This window comes from Opisthocomus hoazin, chromosome 1, assembly GCF_030867145.1.
Source record: "Opisthocomus hoazin isolate bOpiHoa1 chromosome 1, bOpiHoa1.hap1, whole genome shotgun sequence".
Classification (NCBI taxonomy): Eukaryota; Metazoa; Chordata; class Aves; order Opisthocomiformes; family Opisthocomidae; genus Opisthocomus; species Opisthocomus hoazin.
This window is the reverse complement of record NC_134414.1, coordinates 124,511,689-124,530,792: the sequence shown is the minus strand read 5'-3', so window position 1 is coordinate 124,530,792 and position 19,104 is coordinate 124,511,689. Positions and strand designations below refer to the sequence as shown.

The 19,104-nt window shown below is 40.9% G+C and overlaps 1 protein-coding gene across 4 annotated transcripts in view; it reads left to right on the top strand.

Annotated features, from left to right (window-relative positions):
* Window positions 1–19,104, top strand: part of EPHA6 (EPH receptor A6) — a 543,420-nt gene that overhangs the window by 140,153 nt on the left and 384,163 nt on the right. The gene's annotated exons all lie outside the window — the stretch shown is intronic.

The window sequence follows — 19,104 nt, the reverse complement described above, 5'->3', positions numbered from 1 at the left end:
ATTGTTTGATTTTATTTATTTATTTATTTATTTTTAAAAAATAGTCTTATGATGTTATATGCACAGCAAATGGCTCGTTGTATATTGGAAATATTGCATCACATTTTCAAGGAATGCCTCTTGTCCAGAAATAAGCAAGGTTACTTGAAGTCAAGATATTGTGGTTTTCTAAGAAAACATTCAGTTACTGAAGATGACCTTCATTTTGTCTAAATGTAGGCGCCGACAATGTACATGTGTATAGATCAGCTGGTCACTTTGACTCCTTCCGTAGTTACTGGAGATAAGTGCATGCTGTGGAGCAGAATTCCTCTCCAATGTTTGAGATATTTATCTCAGGATGAGATGAACAGTGACTGGAAAAAAAAAAAAATTTTCCTCCATGTGTCTAAGAAGGGAATCCAGTCAGTTAACTTGGACTGAGATCTTTCCTGTAAGCACATATAGATAGAGGAGATGACAAGATAATGTCATTATCCATGCTTCTGTAAAACAAAGGGTTTTAAATGCCTCCATGAATAACATGCATGTTAATGTAGTAGAAAATTAGTAGGTATCAAGTTCAGTTAGAGACGTTTCAGTACCTAATAGAGTTAGTGCAAAAGGTTAAAATCAGAAGTGCTCAAAATGGTTTTATCACAATATATAAGTAACACTATATATCTAGTACTGTTTTTTCACAGAGACTAATGTACAAATTGTTTGTGAAGCAGCTATTAGTACATCAGTTAGTTGCTCAATGTTGTTTGCCACCTTGTATCTTAAGAATTGTCTTACCTGAGGATAGCTGTGCTTGGTCTCTTCAAGAATTTTGCAGAGACTGCACTCTCTGCTGGTATGTATAGAACAACATAGCACTGCACCTTGTCACTATGACAGCAAATTAAGGATGTTTCAAATCAAAGTTTCAACTTGGAGATGACTATGAGGGGAAAAGTATTTTCTTCTCTTATCAGCCCCTTGCTTTCAAAGGCAGGACAGTGAACACATGCAGGAGCAAAAATCCTGTCTTCTGCACAGTCCAAGTGTTGTTGTGGTTCATTAACACTCCGTCTGCCACTCTTGAAAGACTGGTTGCATTTGTCAATCTTTGTGATAACTGGATTTCATGCACAAATGGAAAAATTCAGATTACTTAAACTTTTGTGCTATTTATATCATGAATACGTTGCTAAAACTCCGTAAATGCTGTGGTATACGTGAGTGTAGCCCAAGTCTCTGAGATTTTGTGGATTAAATTTGAGACTACTATCCATGGAGAATGTGCATGTTGAGACTTATTTTTCACCTGCCAGGATTGCTGGATAGGTGACACTTACTTAATCATAAAAGGTGTGCATCTTTACATACTGCACAGTTTCTTAGTAGTTAGTTGTTTTGTTAGCTTCAGAGTTACTAAAGGGTATGTGTATTTTTTATGTTCTCTTTTACTCTAGTTTCACAACGACTTGAGAATAAGGTACTTTTTCTGTAGTAATGATTGTGAAGAAAGCGTTAGTAGCCACTGAGATACCAGTCTGCTTTGGCTCAACATTTGGTTTGTAGCAAAAAGGAACAGAAAGAGTCCATATCCATAAATTACACAAGTGACATTGCTATTGCCCAAATATTTTGCTTAAGAGCTCCTCAGATTTGATGGTATTAGACAAGCTGCACAATAACTTTGGATAATAAAGCACTAAAAGCGCACTATGCATTGTAATCAGAAAATGAAATTCACTTTGTTTTCTGATCTTGCCAGCATTAATTATCAAAATATACTCATTGCAAAGATACAATTTTGACATTGCCATTACTGGAAGCAAATATAATTTTCTACATAAGGTCAAAAGGTTTTTCTCTTAATGGGATAAGGATTTTTTTCAAGACATTAACACTCAATGGATTTCTGTTCATTATGTGAGTGAGTCAGACTTTAGAGCTGTACATCAGCAATATAACCAGCAACCAAAGCCCACGAAAAAGATCTGGAAACTTTTCTGCTATGCAGAGACTCCACTCGTTAATTTAATTGGCCATCCAGCCTGCTGCTGAACAGGTACTTCCTAAATGAAGTGGAATACATAAAGCCATGAGCGTGTGCATATTCTTATCTATTTGCCCCAAGAGTAACAAATTACTATTTTAGAAGATTATAATCTAGCAGAGCTTCCATATGTGTTTTGAAATCATTTTCATAGGTGTCTGATGTCCATTTAGGCATCTTTAGCATATTTTAGTATTAGTACTTTTTCTGAAGGTTTCTTAAAGTATGTTTATCTTGTATTCCTTCATGAATGCCGTGCCAAAGGCAAGCCTAAATGTGTAAGATGCTTTCAAAACTAAAGGACAGCAATTTAATTTAATTAGTGCCCACTCTCCAGCTCTTGTGCTTAAAACATGAGGCAGAAGAGTTGCCGTCAGGGTGGCCGTATTTCCCTTAGTGCCAAAGCTGCTGGTGGAGATACATGCTTGAGCAGCTGGGAATGCATGCTTACAGTGTGACTGTTTGAGTATTGTGAACTGAACTGAGATCCCTACCTATGTTGAGAGCAATCTTTCAGATAGCCATAATGTCCTGTTTTGAGACTTTGCTCTTGGCTGAGACACGAATCTTAAAATTAGAGTTTAAAAGATTTGTCTCTTGTGAATACATCCGGAACTAACTCTTTCATACCCATTAAATCATAAAATACCTGAACATTTTTAACTTTCTAAGGGAAAAATTGTAAAATTTACATTTGGCTTGTTTTCACACAAGCAGGGGGTAGGTGGGGGGAGAGAAGAAGCTGCTACATCTTAGCAAGTCTGCTAAGAAGACCTGAGATGTATTTATACAATCTTCATGTCTTCTATGTCCCTCCACCAAATCCCAACTCCGAGCACTTTTGTCCCTCCCATTCCACTGATGGAGTTACAAATCTGAGTCTTGGAAGTATTTGATGGCATTCTGTCAGTGCTTCTTGTAGACATACTCAAAACTGGTAACGATTTCTTTCTTCTGCATGAAAATAACTTTCAAAATAATAATTTTCTGTTTTGCAATCTGTTCTGGCAAGTAATTGGGTGGTGGGCAATACTTTCTAATACATCAATATTTTTTCCTACTTGGAAATGGTGTCAAACTTCAAATTGTACATCAGCACATGGCTCAGGGGGGAATAATAAGCTCTTCATAGTAAATATGGCTTATCTGTCACAGAACTTAAAAAGTAAATTTCTGTTTTGATATGGAGATAAGCACTGCCTATTCAGGAAGTACTAAATGGCATAAGAAATCATATTCTGCCTTTGTCACTGCTCATAGTTTCACAAAGCAGCAAGAATGGGAATGAAAAAGTTTTTGATCAGTCTTACCACTGCTGTTAAAATCATAGGGAAGCAAGTAAAGTAGAATTTGGCAGTTGAAAGTAAAGGGCAACATTTACGTTATTTCAATATGTGTCGGTTTTATACATATGTCTTTCTGTCTGTGAATCTATCAATATTCACTATCCATTGTATTTGCTTTTAAAAGCGTCATTTAGAGTGAAAGTGTCTGAGAAGAATCGCAATTGGATTAAAATATCCATATTTATTAAATGTATACCCAACGTGTCTAGAAGAGTTCAGAGATATGTTGATAGAAAATTTTTCATTCATCTGGGGACTGTCTTTCTTTTCTGAAGTCAGTGGGGAAAAAGCCAATTGATTACAAAAGGTTCACAGTTATTTGTGTGTCTTGTGCATTTCTTGATGGCATAACCTGAAAAAATGCCATCTTCTCTGAACTGATTGTGTAAACAATCTTTCGCCCTTTGATTTTAATCTACTTTCAAGATTTTTTCTCAAAATCCCAAAATAGCAGCAGCATTCATGTATTCTTCTGTTTCTTTAGGCATTAATAAATGAGTTACTACCAATAATATGGCAATGCTAATCATAAATGGCTCTAATATGAAGTCCTGCTTTGCTAATCATTGATAACAACTCTATTTACAAGTCACAGCATAGAAGGAGGAGATGCTGCACAGGATTCTAATAAACTTCACTTAAAAGTAGCAAGTTCCATGTCATATCCTATCTGAATGTCAGTCCAAGGCAAGAGTTGTGCTAAATTTAACAAATGTATCATATACACAGGCCATATCAGGGCTTTGAGTGGGGTTTTTTTGCACAAAAAGGAACAATCATGACAAGGAACACTATATAAACTTTATTACAACAGTTCAGTTATTTTTAGATATGATATACTAATAATTGGGTGACTGTTAAATGGAGTCTGATTCTTTAATGGTTTACCAAAAATTAGCTGAATTACTCAACGTTAGCAATTAATTGAAGAGAAAAAAATCAATTATATGTAGCAAATACTGATTATTATAGTAATTTGATCATTTATTTTAGAATCTTAACTAATCAAACACAGTGCAGAATTGTATTTTAATTGTAAGAAGTTGATTATTCTTGAGGAATATTCTCAGGAACCCCCCAGCCCCCAAAGGACATTGTGTGGTATGGTTGAAGAAATTTTTAGAATGTAAAACAACAGGCATTAACAGACGCATCTGGTTTATTTTAATTAAAACAAATACAATTAGAAGTGGGAATGTAAAATTCAAATTCTTTGAACTCGAATTGACTGAACAACACTTCCTAGGGATACTAATGCCTGAATGCATTGAGCGTTTGTTTAATTGAACAAGCACTTCTTTCTGTTATTCGTTACCTGAATTTGTAGTAATGTTTCAGTGTTAGAATTTCTATCTTGGCAGCCTATCTTCAGCCATTTCGTCTGATTTGATTCGAAAATATTTTGATTTTGCACATACGAACTAGCTCCATCCTCATATACACATATAGCATGCCTGTGTTACTGGGAAATGACAAAGTTAATGATACCATCATGCTTTAGTTCCCTGTCTGTTGGCATGAAAACAGGAAAAGTAAAAAAATATGTACATTGGAACAACAAGTTTCCTGATAGTTACAAAGATACAATGTTGCATAAGGTTCCTTTTGTTTTTTCTGCCAGGTATTTATTTACGCTGGAGAAGTACTTTTCTTTGCCAGCCCACAGGCACTGAAGGAAGATCTGTAAAAGAAAATCATAAAAAGATTTGGACTACAAAAGAAATGGGAAAAAGAATCATAGAATCATAGAATCATTAAGGTTGGAAAAGACCTCTAAGATCATCAGATCCAACCATCCGCCCAACACCACCATGCCCACTAAACCATGTCCCAAAGTGCAATATCTACATGATGTTTGAACACCTCCAGGGATGGTGACTCCACCAGTTCCCTAGGCAGCTTCTTCCAATGTCTGACCACTCTTTCAGTAAAGAAATTTTTCCTAATATCTAATCTAAACCTTCCCTGATGCAACTTGAGGCCATTTCCGCTTGTCGCTAGTTACTTGGGAGAAGAGACCAACACCTGCCTCACTACAACCTCCTTTCAGGTAGTTGTAGAGAGCAATAAGGCCCCCCCTCAGTCTTCTCTTCTCCAGACGAAACAGGCCCAGCTCCCTCAGCCACTCCTCATAAGGCTTGTTCTTCAGGCCTTTCACCAGCCTCGTTGCTCTTCTCTGGACACGCTCCAGCAACTCAATGTCCTTCTGGTAGTGAGGGGCCCAAAACTGAACACAGTACTCGAGGTAAGGCCTCACCAGTGCCGAGTACAGGGGCACGATCACCTCCCTGCTCCTGCTGGCCACACTGTTCCTGCTACAAGCCAGGATGCCATTGGCCTTCTTGGCCACCTGGGCACACTGCTGGCTCATGGTCAGCCAGCTGTCAACCAACACCCTCAGGTCCTTTTCCGCCAGGCAGCTTTCCAGCCACTCCTCTCCAAGCCTGCAGTGTTGCATGGGGTTGTTGTGACCCAAGTGCAGGACCCGGCACTTGGCCTTATTGAAACTCATACAGTTGTCCTCAGCCCATCAATCCAGCCTGTCCAGATCCCTCTGCAGAGCCTTCCTACCCTCAAGCATATCGACACTCCCGCCCAGCTTCATGTCAACTGCAAAATTACTGAGGGACCACTCAGTCCCCTCATCCAGATCATTGATAAAGATGTTAAACAAGACTGGACCCAACACTGAGCCCTGAGGGACACCACTTGGGCCTGGCTGCCAGCTGGATTTAACTCCATTCACCACCACTCTCTGGGCTCAGCCATTCAGCCAGTTCTTTATCCAGCAAAGAGTACACCCATCCAAACCATGAGCAGCTAGTTTCTCCAGGAGGGTGCTGTGGGGAACAGTGTCAAAGGCCTTCCTAAAATCCAGGTAGACAACATCCACAGCCTTTCCCTCATCCACTAGGTGGGTCACCTGGTCATAGAAGGAGATCAGGTTGATCAAGCAGGACCTGCCTTTCATGAACCCATGCTGGCTGGGCCTGATCCCCTGGTTGTCCTTCACACACCCAGTGAGCGCACTCAGGATGAATCATTCCATTAAATTTTAATTTGGAAGATTGCAAATGGTCTTTTTAAGAGCAAATCTTTCCATCACAAAGAGTCCCTCCTGCAGCAGAGCTGGGACAGTTCTCTTGCACTGGACAATCCCTGCGACAACGGGTGCAATTCCCTGCCAACTCCATTGGATAGCCAGAGATGGAAATTTGTCAGAGGCTGAATGAGTGGAGGAGCGAGAAGATCCACTGACTGTTCTTTGTCTGTTGTGAAATGGGACATGTGCAGAAGGTCCTGGGACTTCTAATGCAGCCACAAGGCTGCATTAGCTGGTATGATCTGTCTCCCAGACAACTGCAGGTGACTTTCTTGTAGATAGAACTTGCTTCAACGCCTTGAGTACCTTTTTCCTTTCAAAATGTAGGGCAGACAAGTAGGAATAATGATAATATGAACTTACAGCTTTAAATAAAAAAAAAAAAAAATCTAATTGAAGCCTCATTTCCCCCTGAAATTGAAGCCTTTCAATTTCCTCCTTTTGATTTCAGTTTCCTCCTTTCAACTGAAGGCTCAGGTGAAGCTTCATAGTGAACTACCTCAAAGACAGTCAATGCAGTGTGCATAAGCAGCAATGCTGTGCGGAAAGCCAGTGTCAATTTGTGAAGGAGCAGGGTGGGAGGCAGGTTGGAGCATGCATAGAAGCAATACCAGAGGTGACATGGAGAAGATTAGAAAGAGTGGTCAGGCATGGCGATGTACAGTGTCAACTCCACGGTTATTCTTCATTATCCTTTGCTTTCTTTGCACCATTACATGGCGTGTTTTGTGTAGCAAGCATCCCTTGATGACATCCCAGAGAGCTGAGAGGATGGGAAGGCTAAAAAATTCACTGAATTCTTCTCGCTTCTTGGGTGTCAGAGAGGGCAGCTGTATATCACAATCTCTTTGGCACTCATCTCCTCTGGAGAGAATTTAAATGTATTTGTTGTTTTTTAAATCGTATCTGTGACTTATTGTGCAATTCCAAAAATTACTAAATAGTTCTGTTATTTCTTAAACAGCTGTGTCATTTATTGAAATTTATAGCAAATTCCTAAATATGCAAGTGCTCTGGAACGGGTTCACACTTTTTTACTACGCTTAAGAAATGATGGCCCATTTTACATAATTTGTGAGTTTGAAGAGCTTTGGATTTTGATGTTTTTAATGGAAGTATATAAGGCTTTTATAATTATTAGTGATACATATTTTCCACTGAAAAACCTACTCTTTAGCTTATGTAAGGCTACACAACATCTGCGAGCACTCAGTGCATGTTTTAACTTGAATTCTGAGTATGGATAAAATGACATTCAGGTTTGACATTCCAAAGTCAGTTTTTAGGTTGAACCACTAAAGAATGGTTTTTAGAGTACTCTGAAAACATGCATGAAAAAATAGAAATTGTGCATAATCACAGCTCTGTAAGTAACGGTATAGAAGAGCAATTGCTAATGATTTGTTCAAAGCTTCTGAATGTATTTAATTACAGATAACTGCTAACATACTGCAAAAATTGGACTTTCTTTGAAGACCTGTATACATTAGAAGAAAGAGTATATATTTACAGCAGATGAATATTTAAGTGATTATCTGTTGGGAGGGGGACATTACCAACATTACTGGTAGAACTTTTATGTTCATACATACTGCTTTTAATTCCTAAATGCCAGGTCATGTGCCAAGCTATTTCATGTGGTAACTCTTTCATTTGCACTGTGCTTTTTCCACGTACACATAAAGAACCCTTTTGTTTTTAAGGCTTGCAATTAGTATGGATTAATAATAACATTGTTGCCTAGCTGAAGTTGGAGAAAAAGGATGTGTGGTGGACCATGTGAAATGGATGTGATATTATTTAATATCAGGAAGATGATTTTTTAGGGAGTTGGACCAGTCTGAAGAGATCTCACTTTGCTGTATTCAACCACTTTGTGTTTTTTCTCAGTGTTTTTAGGTTGGTTCGATGGCTTCTATATTTCTTTTAAATTATATGTTTTTGCCCTTTCTTATACACTGGGTATCACGCTAGCTTCTGCAAAGCCTTCAAAGATATGCATGGTTTTTGTATGGTTTTGGTTCTTTTTAATTGTATCATTATGATATCTTCTTCTCAGTGACTTAAAACTAAAGAGATTTCTTAAGTTTTTTACTGAAATGAATTGGGTTTTTTATGGCAGCAAAATGTTGGGAATTAAAAAAGTACCTCAGGGTGCCTGTTTTCAATGACTGCCTGGGTTAGCAGCCAGAAAAGTCTCAATGTCATGTAAATACATGTTGTAGCTCAGATCCAACCCTTTTTACTTAATCTACAGACATCTGCAGATTTTTTCAACCGGATAAATTGGAACACAACGAATTTGATAAAACACCTGGAAAGGGGTGCTGCTTCAGAAGTGAGGATTTACAAAACAAGCAAAAACCCCTTTTCATTTTGATTTTATGTAGCAAGGAAACTGCTCTGATACTAAATGAATACAAGTTGTTTGTACGTTCTTGTCACATCATACTGACTTATCTTGTAGTGTTTTGAGCAAATAAGGAACCTTACAATAGCCACCATAACCTGGTTTCCAGTATATTTAGTTGTAAAAACTCGAATTAAAGCCTAGATTTTCTAAAATCAGGTTCGAAACCATTTAAGAACCTGAAGATGCTCAAGTACACAAATTCATTGAATCTGATGAGGTACATCTGTGGGTTCTGAGGGAACTGTCAGACGAAATTGCTAAGCCACCGTCCATCATATTTGAGAAGTTTTGGCAGTCTGGTGAAGTTGCGACTGACCTGAGAAGGAGAAACATAACCCCCATTTTTATAAACGAAGACGCAGGGAACTACAGGCCAGTCAGTCTTACCTCTGTGCGTGGCAAGGTCATGGAGGACATCCTCCTGGAAACTGTGCTAAGGTATGTGCAAAACAAGGAGGTGGTTGGTGACAGCCAGTAAGGCTTCACTACAGGTAAATCATGCCTGACAAATCTGGTGGCCTTCTATGATGGGGTTACTGCTTTGGTGGATAAGAGAAGAGCAACTGATGTCATCTACCTGGACTTACGCAAAGCATTTGACACTGTCTCGCATGACATGCTTGTCTCTGAATTGGAGACACATGGATTTGACAGATGGACCACTCGGTGGATAAGGAATTGGCTGGATGGTCACACTGAAAGAGCTATGGTCGGCAGCCTGATGTCAAAGTGGAGACTAGTGACAAGTGGCGTTATTTAGGGGTAGGTACTGGAACCAGTGCAGTTTAACGCCTTTGTCAGTGACATGGGCAGTGGCAGAGTGCACCATCAGCAAGTTTGCTGATGTCACCAAGCTGTGTGGTGCAGCTGACTCACTGAAGGGAAGGGATGCTATCCACAGGGACCCTGACAGACTTGAGAGGTGGGCCTGTGCGAACCTCATTGGGTTCAACAAGGCCAAGTGCAAGGTCCTGCACCTGGGTCGGGGCAATCCCAAGCACAAATACAGGCTGGGTGGAGAATGGACTGAGAGCAGCCCTGAGGAGAAGGAGTTAGGGGTGCTGGTTGACGAGAAGCTCAACATGAGCCAGCAATGTGTGCTCACAGCCCAGAAGGCCAACCATATCCTGGGCTGCATCAAAAGCAGCATGGCCAGCAGGTCGAGGAAGGTGGTTCTGCCCCTCTACTCTGCTCTGGTCAGACCCCACCTGGAGTCCTACATCCAGCTCTGGAGCCCTCAGCACAAGAAGGACATGGACCTGCCAAAGCAGGTCCAGAAGAGGGCCACAAAGATGATCAGACAGCTGGAGCACCTTTCCTCTGAGGAAAGGCTGAGAGAGTTGGGGCTGTTCAGCCTGGAGAAGAGAAGGCTGAAGGGAGACCTTACAGCAGCCTTCCAGTACCTGAAGGAGGCCTGCAAGAGAGCTGGAGAGGGACTTTCTAAAAGGGCATGGAGTCATAGGACAAGGGCTGATGACTTTAAACTGAAAAAAGGTAGATTTACATTAGATACAAGGAAGAAATTCTTTACTGTGAGGGTGGTGAGGCACTGGCCCAGGTTGCCCAGAGAAGCTGTGACTGCCCCCTCCCTGGCAGTCTTCAAGGCCAGGTCAGATGGGTCTCTGAGCAACCTGGTCTAGTGGAAGGTGTCCCTGCCCATGGCAGGATGTTTGGAACTAGGTGATCTTTAAGGTCCCCTCCAAGCCAAACCATTCTATGATTCCATGATTCCAACTGCATTCGAATAAAATATGCATACATAGGAAACTTATTATTTGCAAACAGAATTAATCCTGGTAAATTATTCTTTTTCACTTTGATTCTGTAATGCTCACTGAAGTACAGTATTTGGTGTGAAACCTAACTTGGCGGTGGAACAAGGAAGCTATCTTAGGTTAAACAGCAAGTTTTAAACTGAACAAATATCACTATTTTCTGTTTGTACACATAGATGTGAAGTTTCAGAAGCAAAAGCATGCTGATTACTCAGACATGTTTTGCCTCAGGTTTTGTGTTAGTGTACACTGTTGAGGTATTGATCCTACCAGCTATCCTTGATAAACAGTAGACAAAAATTGTCAAAGAGACTGCAGTGATTGATTTTGTTGTTGTATATGACTTGGTAATATAGCTGTGTGATTTGACATTAGCAGCAGCCCATAGTAAATTACACTTGTTTGTTCTTTCTCTGCTGAAAGAAGTACACTCCAGTGATGATCACATGCAAAACTTAATACCACTGAAAAGAATTTTTTTAAGTTGTATAAGATGCACATATAAATATAAATATAAATGTATCTATTCAACTATGTATAGAACGAACACATTTTAAAATTGTTTTTTGATTTATTATTATTTTCTAAGTTGCTGTGCAGATTTCTCAGCTACTTTGATATCTTTTGTTCCCTATATTGGGTTTGCATGGCACGTTTTGGGTAGTGGGGGGCCTAGAAGGGTGACTTCTATGAGAAGCTGCGAGAAGCTTCCCCCATGTCCATTACAGCCAGTGCCAGCTGGCTTCAAGACAGAGCTGCTGCTGGCCAAGGCCGAGCCCATCAGCGACAGTGGTAGCACCTGTGGGATAACATAGTTAAGAGGGGAGAAAAACCTGCTGTGAAACAGCAGCCAGAGGAGATGGGTGAGGCTGTGAGAGAAATGACTCTGCAGTCACCAAGGTCAGTGAAGAAGGAAGGGGAGGAGGTGCTCAAGGTGCTGGAGCAAAGATTCCCCTGCGGCCCATGGAGAAGACCACAATGAGGCAGGCTGTCCCCCTACAGCCCTTGGAGGTCCATGGTGGAGCAGAGATCCACCTGTAGCCCGTGGAAGGGACCCCCCATGCCAGAGCAGGTGGATGCCTGAAGGAGGCTGTGACCCCGTGGGAAGCCCGTGCTGGAGCAGGCTCCTGCCAGGACCTGCAGACCCGTGGAGAGAGGAGCCCACGCCAGAGCAGGTTTGCTGGCAGGGCTTGTGACCCCATGGGGGACCCAAGCTGGAGCAGTCTGTTCCTGAAGGACTACCTGCTATGGACAGGGCTAGCATTGGAGAAGGTCGTGGAGGACTGTCTCCCATGGGAGGCACCCCATTCTGGAGCAGGGGCAGAGTGTGAGGAGTCCTCCCCCTGAGGAGGAAGGAGCAGCAGAAACAGCGTGTGATGAACTGACTGCAACCCCCATTCCCCATCCCCCTGCCCCACTGGCTGGGAGGAGGTACAGAAAATCAGGAAAGAAGTTGAGCCCCAGAAGAAGTGAGGGGTGGGGGAAGGTGTTTTAAGATCTAGTTCTATTTCTCAGTATCCTACTCTGATTTGATTGGCAATATATTAAATTAATTTTTCCTTGAGTCTGTTTTGCCCGTGACGGTAATTGCTGAATGATCTCTCCCTGTCCTTATCTCAACTGACAAGCCTTTCCTTCTATTTTCTCTCCCCTGTCCAGCTGAGGAGGGGGATTGATAGAGCGGCTTTGGTGGGCACCTGACATCCAGCCAGAGTCAATCCAGCACTGTAGGTCTCATTCACAGGTCTTTTTTTAATTCTGTGTGTGAATGGATTTCCCTATATATGATAAGACACTGTCTCCTAACGGTAGCAATCCAGTCCTAACTGGATTTGTGTTTTTGGCTTGCCTTATGTTTGGCATGCCTGTCCCAAAATAGACTTTTGAAAATCTGGTATTAACAAATAAAAAAATGCTTGTTTTTCAGAAGTAAACAGATGCGTGTTAACATGCAAGTTCCTCTCATGTTGGTAAAAGTGAGAATAACAGAAAGACTGACAGTTTGGGTGCTATAGTATGGGAAGAGGTGAAAAAGGAAGGAACTAACGCTGCGTTACTGTCCTGTGTTCCTCACTGTGATGGGATTTGGCCTCAAAACATATGTTGCATCCTGGAGAGACAACAGAAACAGTGCCTCTCAGTGTTTGGGTAACACAGCTTTTTCTTTCTTGCCATATATTTTTTTTTCTTGTTCTGGGAGTCAGTAGCTAAATCTTGAGCTCAGTCATTTCAGATTAATTTGACTTGCAGAATGTTCATTGCACGTTACACATGATCAACTGTAACTGTTTCAACAATCAAATTTATTGAATGTAGGTGAATTTTGCTAGAGTAAAAACTGTGGCCTGCTGTATTTAATGCATGTAAAACTTCAGCATTGGTTGGTTGTATCTTGTTACAGACGTAGGAGGCTTTCCTCCATCTGGAAGACAAGTGTGATGGGATTTTCTTATGGCTGAGTATATTCTCCTCAGTATGTAGGCTTCCTCAATATGCAGAAAAATGTACATCTTTGTGAGTTCGGAAAAGGTCTTTTTTGACAAGCTTCTGGACGACAGTGGCTTGTAATGGTTCACTTATAAGACCTAATAACATTTGTTCAGTACAAAATCTCTTGTGTTAGGCATTGAATTAATTGAAAGTTGCGAAAGAGAAATACTTTGTGAAGAAACTATGATTTACAAACATTGCCATTAGTTGGACATAGGAACACTGTGTGTGTACAGCACAGTTATGTAAAAATCATGTCTTGGGGACTTCCATAGGCATATTGCAGTGAAGTAACAGTTCTGGCTTAAGAAGTGTTTCTTATATTTGTTTTTGTGGAAATTCAGGTTCTAGAATGTTTGCTCATCATTGACTTCTTGTGGTGCAACTCTGAATCACAGAATCATAGAATGGTTTGGCTTGGAGGGGACCTTAAAGATCACCTAGTTCCAAACATCCTGCCATAGGCAGGGACACCTTCCACTAGACCAGGTTGCTCAGAGACCCATCTGACCTGGCCTTGAAGACTGCCAGGGAGGGGGCAGTCACAGCTTCTCTGGGCAACCTGGGCCAGTGCTTCACCACCCTCATAGTAAGGAATTTCTTCCTTGTATCTAATGTAAATCTACCTTTTTTCAGTTTAAAGCCATCAGCCCTTGTCCTATGACTCCATGCCCTTTTAGAAAGTCCCTCTCCAGCTCTCTTGCAGGCCTCCTTCAGGTACTGGAAGGCTGCTGTAAGGTCTCCCTTCAGCCTTCTCTTCTCCAGGCTGAACAGCCCCAACTCTCTCAGCCTTTCCTCAGAGGAAAGGTGCTCCAGCTGTCTGATCATCTTTGTGGCCCTCTTCTGGACCTGCTTTGGCAGGTCCATGTCCTTCTTGTGCTGAGGGCTCCAGAGCTGGATGTAGGACTCCAGGTGGGGTCTGACCAGAGCAGAGTAGAGGGGCAGAACCACCTTCCTCGACCTGCTGGCCATGCTGCTTTTGATGCAGCCCAGGATATGGTTGGCCTTCTGGGCTGTGAGCACACATTGCTGGCTCATGTTGAGCTTCTCGTCAACCAGCACCCCTAACTCCTTCTCCTCAGGGCTGCTCTCAGTCCATTCTCCACCCAGCCTGTATTTGTGCTTGGGATTGCCCCGACCCAGGTGCAGGACCTTGCACTTGGCCTTGTTGAACCCAATGAGGTTCGCACAGGCCCACCTCTCAAGTCTGTCAGGGTCCCTGTGGATAGCATCCCTTCCCTTCAGTGAGCCAGCTGCACCACACAGCTTGGTGTCTTCAGCAAACTTGATGAGAGTGCACCAATAATATATATATAAAATAATAAATGTAAATATAATCTGACAAAAAATTGTAGTCAAGTTGCTCAGTGAAAGTATCCAAGTTTTACACTAGAGTAGGTTCTGGAATTTTTTAATAATGATAAGAATTCTCACTTCAATCTTAACACTTTATGTAGAGATGTATACCTGTATAATGTTCAGAGAGATTTCTGGCTCAAATTTAGGCATTAATTTGGCTTTTAAAAAAAAATAGAATTCATTTTCTCATGCTGCTGCTGAGCACAAGTACTTACATTTATAGTGTGAAAAAACGGAAACATTTTAGTATATTATTATTATGATATAGATGATGTCCCTGTGAGAACTCACAAAGTTGAGCTCCAAAATCTGTCCATAATCACCTGTACTTCCTCTGAGGCAGTTTATTAATGAGAAATATGTTCACAAATAAACCGTAAAACACATTCTCTATTGGAACTGTTCCCGTAGAGGTTACCTATCATTTTATTCAGTCAACTATTAAAGCATTTATGCTGAGAAATGTTAATTTCAAACACCGTCAATATAGGGTTTCCTCTTGCTTGGTGTAGCCTGGGAATCCAAGCAGGAGTGAAGTAACTGCACAGAGACATTTCTAACAGACAGTTTGTCTTGAATACAAAGGAACATGTACGAGTGTTTAAAAATTTGAACTGTGTTTGCTTTTTATGACTGTCAGTAAGAATGCAAGTAAGGATAAGTCAGTGGCTTTAGCCAACTAAAAGGTTGGCCAAAAACTTCAGATTGAAAATAATATTAAAAGCAGTCATTTTACACAGCAAGATTGATATAGGCTATGAAGTCATTCTGTGTCACGGACTAATTTAGTTTTCAAGGGCAATAATAATTAAAAGATTATTAGAAATCACACACCCCCACCCCCACCCACTCCATGCCTCCCCAAAATCTGTGTCACGTTAGAGGCATCATTTGAGAAAAGCGGTTTGGAGGCTACTCACAAGCCTAAGCTCTTGCCAAATGAAAAAGAAAAGAAAAAAAAACGTTGGCTGGCTGGCAAATGCAGTACTATTAACTGCAAGATTTATGACACTGACACCTTTGTATAAGAGAAAAGGGAGAGCAAGGAAAACTCCCATGAACGTTGAGGTGTCAGTTACAGAGATTTCTCTGTCCTCAGTAGTTTAGATCAGGGTTCGTGCCACAATACTTTTTGAGGGGGCAGAAGGGGTTTGGCTGCAATCACAAGTCCTCCCTAAGCGAAACCACATCCCTGGCAGTGTATCGGCTCACGCTGCTGCTTGAGTGCAATGTGTCCCAGAGCTGCTGCAGGATCAGAGAGCAAGGGCTGCGTTTTGCTCCCTGGCCTCTGTTGTTTGGGAGAAGCTCAGTGCCGTCACCTTCGTGGAGTTGCAAGCGACGGTCGGTTCTCTGCGGCGACTTGCAGCACTGAGCCTGCAGTGTTCAAGAGAAACGATGAAGACGGATGCGTTGTGAGCCTGCAGTGCTGTCTGAAGACTGTTGCAGATCTCTTGGCAAGAAGAGAGGATCAGTAACTGAAAGTGCAGAAGGTCAGCTGCTATATTGCTTTTGGATGGCAAATTCTGAAAAGGAAACTGATTCTTTTGGGTCTGTGGAGTCACAGTGCTGTAGTGTCGTTAGTGCTTTTATGTATTTTATGGGGAGCTGGAAGAGCTGTGCTGGGCAGGCAGTGTCAAGTGCTCACATGCAGAACCATTTCACATGGCACCTGGTGGTAATACCAAAAAGGAAACGCAGCTGAACATCTGACACAGTTTAGAGATGCTGTTTTACTTTTTTAAACATCTTGCCCCCACTCTGGCAGATCTGTGATAATTTTACAAAGGTGCTGTTGCTGGTACTTGTTTTACTGCTGTTTGGCATTATCTTTATTCTTATTGATCTACTTTGTAGAATATTTCTGCTTGCTAGGTGTCTCACTTCCCACATCTGCATACTCTGAACAAGTTCTGATACGCTCATTTGGTCTTACTGCTCTGTCAGCATCAATCTTGCTGGTGTTTATGTAAATGTTTTAGTTTGTCTCTCTCAAATCTTCGTGTCTGTCTCAGCGCTCTTCTCATATAATTTAGATTTCTTCAAATAATCTCATTTAGATATTCAAAAGACACACACAAGGCATTTTGTACAATCCTATGCAATGTCGCAAACGTTTAAAAAAACAAACAAAACACCCAAAACATGGCCTGAAGGTAGAAAATTTCTAAAACTTATGGTTCGTTATTTTATTTTCATCTATAAAAAATTAATTGCATCCAAAGAGCTCATTTGCTGGGAAGTCTTTGGAAGTTTCTGATGAGAAGTTGAATTGCATATCCCAAAGGTCTTACTTTCATTCTCCTTTTAGGTAAGTCACTGGCAGAAAGTTTTCTGTTAAGATTTTCAGTGTTTTATTGATTAAAAGATAAATACTTCCAAACATAAATGGGACAAAAGAAACAATCTACATGCCGATCAGTGATTAAACTTGACTGTAGGATTTGAAGATAGTCAAACTGAATACATTTAATATCCTTTGTATGTGCAAATGGCATTTTCAGTATGCCAGTTGAACAGGATTCTCTGGCTGTTTAGACTAAAATTTTCAGATTGTTGCAATGTATTTATGTTCCGTTTCTTCAGTGTCAGCCTACTCCAAGCAGTGGATGCAACTCTCTAAGGTGCTTTCGGGCAAAAAGATAGCATCTGATTGTGTGTGTTTCCCTGCATTTTTTTTCCCATTATTGTTTGTGTTTCCTTCTTTATGTGTTTTTGTTACAACCTTTTTCTCCTACTTATCCTTTATTTTCTGCTTCCTTTTCTGTAAAAAAAAAATTTAGTTCTTTAATGTTCTGTACTATTAATAGTGTGCCAAGAAGCTGAGTTTGTAAAAGGGGAATAATTCATTAGTTGTTGCTTGAGGAGTGCGCACGTTTCTTTATCCTCTTACATACTTCTAAGATGAAAATGTTCTCTAAATGTAAAAATTGTTTGACTTGTCAGAATGAGAATACTAGGCTATTATATTGGTAGATTAAAAAAAAAATATTGTTAACAAAGATAGTCTACAAATTCTCATGTTTGATCATTCAGACGGTATGTTCCTGTGCTGAATACTGATGTTCAACTATACAGGAGAGTTCTGTAGAGTTTTAGAGGGACTTGAGTGTGTGTTAGGTGGTTAGTGCCTACAGCAAGGATATGGAAGAGAGCATAGCCTATAGAAACTAGAGTTCATTCTTACTGGTTGCTGTATATTACATTTCTCTACAGGTTTATGCAGTTGATATGTTGTTATAATATGGATTTTAAATAGTGCCGTTACAGCTGATGGTTCACAGCAGCTTCTTAACCTTCATTCGAATTAATGTATTGTGGCATCATTTCGGCCGCAGTGAAAAGTGGCTCCGAGGTACCTGTGGAGCCAGCCTCCCGTGGAGCAGCCCCCACGGCCCCTCTCGCCAGAGCCCTTCTCTGCTGCTGGTGGTCTCCCATGTCTCGCCCCTTCCCTCACTCCTTCTCTGATGCACCAGCTGCTGGTCACTGCTCCCTGCGTTTCCTCACCAGCAGCTCACAGAGACTCTGCCTCAGGCCTGATCTCCAGGCTGTTACCTGTCATCTGGACCTCACCTGGCATGTGTCCATCATGTTTAATGGTTGTCATAATCCCAGTGGCAATGCATAGGTTTTGGTGATTGAAGTAGATCTGAAAGACTAAATTAACAAAGACTTGTTTACTGTCTGACACATCTCCGAAATGCATTCCCACAGTGATTTAGTCCGTGTGCTGAAAGTCCGTTTCTTGAAGGGTTTTGTGATTTTTTTTGTTTGGGTTTTTCTTTTGTTTTGCCCCCCCCCCCCATTTCACTTTTAGGAGCCCTGTCAAACCACAGGAGAATATTCTGTAGGGAAGAATCTTGAGTTCGTGAGAGGTGGCTGACCTGGTGATGGTGGTCTTTTGAACAGTAATTTCTATGAATCTTTCTATCCTGCAAAGTAAATATCTCAGCAAAGAAAGGTGATCCTTGGGAACCAATCCACTGCAGTAAGCTTGTGCTGTTCTAGGGATATGTCTGCTAACGGTAGAATAAATTATGTAAAATAGGTCTCGTACCTACCAGCGAGACATCTAACAGAGTCAAGGACTGCACTTGAAATGTCTCTCTTTATAGAAGCGTTGCTTCAAAGGGATAATGATCAAAGCATGAATAAATTCCCAAAGGACGTGAAAATGTATGCGTAAAGAGATTATACTCCAAATGCTAACAATGAATGTTTAGTTATTTGGTATCTGGCTATTGTATAATAATAGTTATGTATGTGGAATGTCTTAATTTTGCTGTGACAGCTTGACAGTATTACCAGATGTTAAATATTTCAAAGCTTATCTTACATATATTCATAAACAAGATGAAAGTGTTAATTCTAATTACAATGATGCACAGTTCAGTAGCAGCCCTAATAAAGTCCCTGTGGAACAGTAAATTTAATAGCAATATATCTTCTATGCAGAGTCAGAATTTAGATTTCAGTTTTACTGTAAACCGGTCTTCAAGGAAAAACTGAGTAGTCAAGATAGAAAAACTGTGAAAATTCATATTCAAAAGTCATTTGAATATATGCAGTATTTTACTTACCAGTATGTATGTGTA